Source organism: Tenrec ecaudatus, chromosome 4 (genome assembly GCF_050624435.1).
Source record: "Tenrec ecaudatus isolate mTenEca1 chromosome 4, mTenEca1.hap1, whole genome shotgun sequence".
Classification (NCBI taxonomy): Eukaryota; Metazoa; Chordata; class Mammalia; order Afrosoricida; family Tenrecidae; genus Tenrec; species Tenrec ecaudatus.
In genome coordinates, this window is record NC_134533.1 from 126,483,679 (window position 1) to 126,490,872 (window position 7,194).

Consider the following 7,194-nt stretch of genomic DNA (forward strand, 5'->3'; position numbering starts at 1 on the left):
TTGGAGAGGATGCACAAGGAGCACTCTAGCAGTTAAGTGAAAGGGCAGCCATTTGAACTCATTCAACAGCTCTACAGGAGAAAGCCCTATCAAGTTGCTTCTATAAAGATTGAAGGAGAAAAAAAACCTCTATAGAGTTCTACTCTGTCACATGGTGTGTCTATGGGTCAAATTTTACTTAACAACAAACTCAGTGAAAGAAATGAATAAATGAAAACTTCTGACAAAGAAGATCAAAGGAACAGAGAAAGATTGTCTTTCTTCTGCCATCCCCAATCAAGGAAGATTTTGAAATGTGCATTCCTTATAAACTGAATGTCTTATGCATTTCAATATGATTCTATTACTACTTTCCAATAAAGATAGTTCTCAGAAATGGAAATACTTGGTCAAAGGTTATTTCTAATTCCCCTTTTCAGTCCTGTAAACTCCTTGACCCTTGAAAATCACCACCTAACTGAAATTTCTCATTTCTCTTTGTACTGCTGACAGAAGACAGAATTAATTAGCTGACAGTTAAGCAAGATATCCGTATCTTTTGGGGAAGATTAATTGTTCACAACAAAACAGACAAAAACATGGGATGCTTGCAACATTCCTAAAAGCTTCTCTGGGTCCAGAAACAACCCCTCTTGATGGGTCCCTGTGTAAGCAACAAATGAGTATTGTGACTGGAGGGTGCAGAGGCCAACAGAAGCAGTAACAAAAAAGGTCATAATACCAGAGTCAATTTGAAATAGTGACCTGCTATCCCTTTAGGTTTTGAGCTTTGGGTTTTGACCTTCCTTACTTAGGATGGATTAGAAGGGTATCCTGGAATAGCAAGACTTTCAAAATAAGCCCATCTTTGTTATTAGGTGTCCTCATGTCAGCCCTGACCCATAAGAACCCATGAACAGAGATCAGAAGACTGCCCAGTCCTGGAACATCCTTACAATCATTGCTAAACGTGAAATCATTATGGCAGCCACTGTGTCAATCCAGCTCCTTGAGAATTTCTTCTTTCTTCACCGACCCCTACCTTACCAAGAATAATTTTCTCCTCCAAGGATTGATCCCTCCTAAAAATATGTCCAGATAATGAGACAAACTCTTGCCACCCTTGCTTCTAAGAAGTGTTCTGGCTTTGCTTCTTCCCAGCTGATGTATTGTTGTTCTTGTATTTCATGGTGTATTCAATATTCTTAGCCAACATCATAATTCAAAAGCATCCATTCTTCTTTGGTCTCCAGTATTAACTGCCAATAGTTCGCATGCACACAGGGTGTTCTTCAGAAAGTTCTTGGAAATTTCCACTATCTCTTAATTTCACTTTTCTGAGAAATTTTTGAAGCCCCATCCTAGGATTTGATTGAAAATATAAGGGCTTGGGTCAAGTTTTCATAATGACAACTCTGTTCGTTGTTGTTGTTGTTGTTGTTGTTGTTTGGGGGATTTTAAGAGGTCTTTTGACAGAGGGTAGGTATTAACTTGGATGAAGAGGAAGGCAATATACAATAAAATGGAGGTTAGGAAAAAATGATGGAAGCAAGAGAATACACTAGGAAGTTTACAAGGGTTAAAAACAATAAAGACAAATAATGTTATATACCCAAGCCTGCTTGGATAGACATGAAGGCTGAACAGGTGTGGAATGGATAATGGTAGTTTACCTAAAAATATATACAGGTTTGACAGGGAATATTTGCATATATGTATTTACCTTTGGTGTAAATATATCCATGAATGTGATAGGGCATAAAGGGAAAAGTTATTAAGACTTCTTACACATAACCAAACCCCATGATGGAATGGGTCACTGGTTCTGGGGGCTCAGGACCAGACTCTCAGGGGCAGCAAGGTCTAGTTCACAAAGAATACTATACATCCTACTTTGGTTAGTAGTGACTGGGATCTTAAAAGTTTGTGAGCAGCCATATAAGATTCAAATATTGGTCTCTTCCCATCTGAAGGAAAGAGAAATTATGAAAATTGAAAGATACATGGAAAAATTATTCCAATGAATCAATGGAACACTCTTATATCAGTCTCCACAACCCTAAGATCAGGATAACTAGATGGTGCCCAACTACCAATACCAACTGTTACGAAAAAGATCACATTAAGAGACTCTGGATATAATGAGAGGAAATATGGCAAAGTACTCAAAATCATAAAAAGAAACAAGGCTCAGTAGTCAGACAGAGAGAAATGAGAAGGCCCTGAGCTCCTTTCGATCTGGAACTAAATTAACCCTGTGTTAAAATAATCATCCATTTAATATTAAAAGGGCAGCATTTACCTAAGGAAAGCAGGAGAATGGAAACAGGAAACCCTGAAGGAAGTAGAATAAGTGATGGTACCTTAAGGGGACTGAAATAATTGAGTTGAAACAAAATGTGTATAAACTGTTAAATGTAGAACTCATGGGCCTCTCTGTAAACCTTCACATAAAACAGAATAAAAAGTTTATAAAGAAACAGCAGATGAGTGAACATACAAAATGTGGTCTATACTTGCTACAAAAGGTGGTCTGATACATGCTACAACATAGATGAACCTTGACAACATTATGCTGAATGAAATGAGTCAACCACAAAAGGACAAGTATTATGTGATCCCACTTACATGAGATCCACAGAAGGAAACATTTAGAGACAAAAGGTTATAGTGGTTAGTAAGGGTAAATAGCAGGAAGGTAAAAAGGGGAACACTTTAGTTAGGAGACTGAATTTCAGTTGGCAGTAATGGAAAAATATGAAAATGAACAGTGGTGATGGTTGCAAAACATGATGAATGCCATTAATGCCATTGAATTGTACATGTAAATGTAATGTAAAAAAGGTTGAAATTGCATATGTTGTGTCATATATTTACTTGCCACATTAAAATGTATTTGATAAATTTTAATCTATCTAAATAAAAGAGTATTTTAGAAGATTTGCTATCATTTGATTTCTTGACTGCTGTTTCCATGGGTATTGATTGTGTAAAATAAAATCATTAACAACTTCAATCTTTTCTCCATTTATTAAAACACTGCTTGATATTCCAGTTAGGGTTTTGTTGTTGTTGTTGTATATTCAGATACTATCCATACTGGGTGCTTCACGTTCTCTTTGCTTTCAGTAAGCAAGCTTATTAATGAATGTGGTGAAGTGAGATAGTTTACATATGACTCTTCTATTTGTCACCTAACATTTGGGTAGGACCTAACTCTCACTAGACATTTGGGTGGGACCATGCAGAGTTAGAGGGCTCTGACTCTTATTGGTCAGTTTTGCCATTTTTATTTATATAAGTAAGCCATCTCTGAAGCAGGAGGAGAGAATTCTGGGACCATCAAGGAAGAAGAGGCACTAGCAGAGCTTCCTGAAGTGGCTGAGGCACCCACGGAGAGAAAACAGGGGTCTTATTCTCAGTTGTTGTCCAAGCCAATAGAAAATATTCTGTTGCACCAAAAAAAGATCTTGTATTAGGGTGCTGACGGGAAACAAAAAGCAAAATCAGCTGGTTTGCTGGGTTTCTTTTCCTCTCCAAGAGAATGTAGTGAAAAGACCATTTGGACATGCTGGGGTATTAAAAAAATGACTGGGTTGTTAATATACCCTAGGACTAACAACATTGGGTGTTGTTACATCCTAGGCTTGAAGTGTTAAGAGAAAGAAATGATGACAGCAAAGCCAGTAAAAGAGTTACAACAAGGAGTGCAGTGAGGAAGTGGGCAGAGAGACACAATCTTTGCCAAAAGCAGTGCCAATGTAGCACAGGGACAAGGGAATAAATACCTAACCTTGATCTTATCCCAGCCTTTGATTTTCTGCGTCTGCCTCCTATTGGCCAAATTCAACCAGAAGCCAGGGTCTATAAAGTTGATTGATGGCCTCCATATAGGTCAGACTCCTGGGTACATATAGGGTTAGAAAAAATGAGCAGTGGCCTAGGGAAGGAAGAGACCAATCAGCAATACCTCAGATAGGACAGGTATCATTCCAGATTTCAGGAAAACCTCTGACACAAAAGCTATATGCAGTCTTTTTAAGTCTTACCACAATGATACCCAGGATATAGTTATCTCTGAACACACTTAATCCTCTGGGTTTTTACAATATCATGGAATAAATAATACAAAGATATTGTGACTATTTACAGGGGTCATTTTGGATGCCCTGCATCTTCTTTTTAATAATATATAGTTTTAGAGGGGGGAGAGTGGTATACTCAGGGGCCCCTTCCTCTATGAATCAGTCAGGATCCCATCAGGAAACAGCACTCTGACTAGAATTATTTAAGTAGCATTTAGTAAAAGTGCTATGCACATCCCTCAGTTATTGACTTGGTTAGTGTCTAAAGACCATAGTCAGCATTATAAAAATAAGTATTATGTAAAAATACAGGGCTGTATTAAGTCACAAAATAGAGGATGGCTGCTATATACCATATATACTTGAGTATAAGCCAACACAAGTATCAACTGAGAAACCTAATTTTACCACAAAAATTACATTATATTGTGCTGAAAGACATGTCAGCATGGAGTAGGGAACCATTGGAGAGGTCTGCGGAGCCAGTCCCAATCCCAATTACGTGGACACCTGCCCCTCCACCCAGAAGAATTGATTTCAGAGGACAGCACTGAATCTGCACTCCGTGAGAGGGACATGTTTGATGAGAGCACACAGGAACAAATGAAGAGGGAAGAAGAGAGAGTGGAGCACATCCTGGCCCACCAAGCCTTGATGATGATTTTCTCACTCAGAGAAGCCAATCCACAGAGAAGACCACATGGCCAGCCCCACTATGAGACACAACATCCCTTACTGACCCATAGCATACAGGGGACAACATTGGAGGCACAGTGTGGGAATTCTACCCGATCTGATACAGCCACACTGAGGCAAGACACTAAGGGTCTGGAACAGAACAGCAAGGGGAGGAGTGCAACAAAGTCCCCAGGGAACACCAAAAAATAATCTTTAGGGCCAGGGCTTGGAGCCCCAACAGAATCCACTGGAAAACAATCCTGAAGGCCAACAAACAGTCCTTGAACTAACTACAAGCTTTTCTTTCTTGTTGTTGTGTTTTGATTTGGTTTTTTGTCATTGGTTTATTGGTTTTGTTGTTTTGTTTTGTTAATTGGTTTTGTTGTCTTGTTTTTGTGCATGTTATCATCGCTGCAGGGCTGTCTAAATAAGATAGGCTGTATAAACAATCTGGAGGAGAAAGCAAAAGTACCGACAGTTCTGAGGGGACATGGGAGACAGGGAGGTGGGGGGAAAGGTTGTGCTAACAAACCCAGGAACAAGGGAACAATAAGTGATCCAAATTGGTGGTGAGGAGGATGCACAAGGCTTGATAGGGCATGACCAAGGGTAATGCAACCAAGAGGAATTACTGAAACCCTACTGAAGGCTGAACATGATACTGGGACAAGAGGAAAGTAAGGGAAATAGAGGAAAGAGCTAGGAGGTAAAGGGAATTTACAGAGGTCTAAATAAAGGCATGTACATATGCAAATATATTTATATATGAGTTTGTGGAAACAGATCTATGTGCATATATGTATGGATCTAGTATTAAGGTAGCAGATGAACATTGGGCCTCCACTCAAGTACTCACTCAATGCAAGAATACTTTCTTCTATTAAATTGGAATTCCATGATGCTCACCTTCCCGACACAACTGCTGAAGACAAAGTGGGTACATAAGGAAATGTGAAGAAAGTTGGTGGTGCCCAGCTATCAAAGATATAGTGTCTGGGGTCTTAACGTCTTGAAGGTAAATAAGCAGCTATATAGCTCAGAAGCAACAAATCCCACATGGAATAAGCACACCAGCCTATGCGATCATGAGGTGTCAAAGGGATCAGGTATCAGGCATCATCAGAACAAAAAAAATCAAATCATTGTGAATGGGGGGGAGTGAGGATTGGAGACCCAAAGCCCATATGTAGGCAATTAGCCATCCTGTTACAGAAGGGTCGCGGGGAAGAGATGAGCCAGTCAGGATGCAGTGTAGCGATGATGAAATATGTAACTTTCCCTTATTTCCTAAATGCTTCCTCCCCCTCCCCGCCCCCACTATCATGATCCCAATTCTACCTTACAAATCTGGCTAGACCAGAGGATGTACAGATAGGAACTGGAAACACGGGGAATCCAGGGCAGATGATCCCTTCAGGACCAGTGGAGAGAAAGTAGCTATACCGGGAGGGTGGAGGGAGGGTGGAGTGGAAAGGGGGAACCGATTACAAGGATCTACATATAACCTCCTCTCTGGCAGATGGACAATAGAAAAATGGATGAAGGGAGACATTGGACAGTGCAGGATTTGACAAAATAATAATTTATAAATTATCAAGGGATCATGAAGGAGGGGAAGTGGGGAAGGAGGGGAAAATGAGGAGCTGATGCCAGGAGCTTAAGTGGAGAGCAAATGTTTTGAGAATGATAAGGGCAATGAATGTACAAATGTGCTTTACACAATTGATGTATGTGTGGATTGTGATAAGAGTTGTATGAGCCCCCAATAAAATGGTTTTTTTAATGTGCTGAAGGAAGTCAGAGTAAAATGGCAACTAGTTAAGACTCACCCATCCTGAGCTTCTGCTGTCAGAGTAGAAAACTGGCAGGTAAGGTGAAGGAAACTGGGAGGTGGAGTCCTAAAATTAGAACTAGGGTACTAGGGTCTCTCCAGAACACCTTTTTTTGGTATGTGATTTCCACTCACAAAGCCAACCAAGAATGCACCAAATCACTCTAGGTTAGGTGAGCTGGGTTCGTGTTGTGGGCTCCAGATGAAAATCTACTCCCGCCCTTTTTCAAGGAGTAGCAATTTCTCCAGGCAGATGCTCTAAAGGGGGCATAATACCACACACAAGGAGTACCCCACATCAGAGCTCTCCATTCTGTTAGCTTCCTTGAGCTCATGGCCTGGGGAGTGGGGATGGCAAGCAGCTATAATTTGGAGTAGAAATAAAAAGCAGAAATTTACCTGAACCAGATAGTGATTTGAGAGAAAGTAGGTGGATAGTCAGAGTCCAGGGGGAAAATTTAGCTCCAATTGTCCCAGAAGGAAACAACTCCCCTGATAAGCTGGACCCCCCCACTCTGGGGGTCAGCGTGACAGCCCCCAAATCAGAGCACCTCACAAGCATAATATAAAAAAGAGTGAAATATATATTATTGGTAAAAACTCAAATCCCAGCCTCATTAC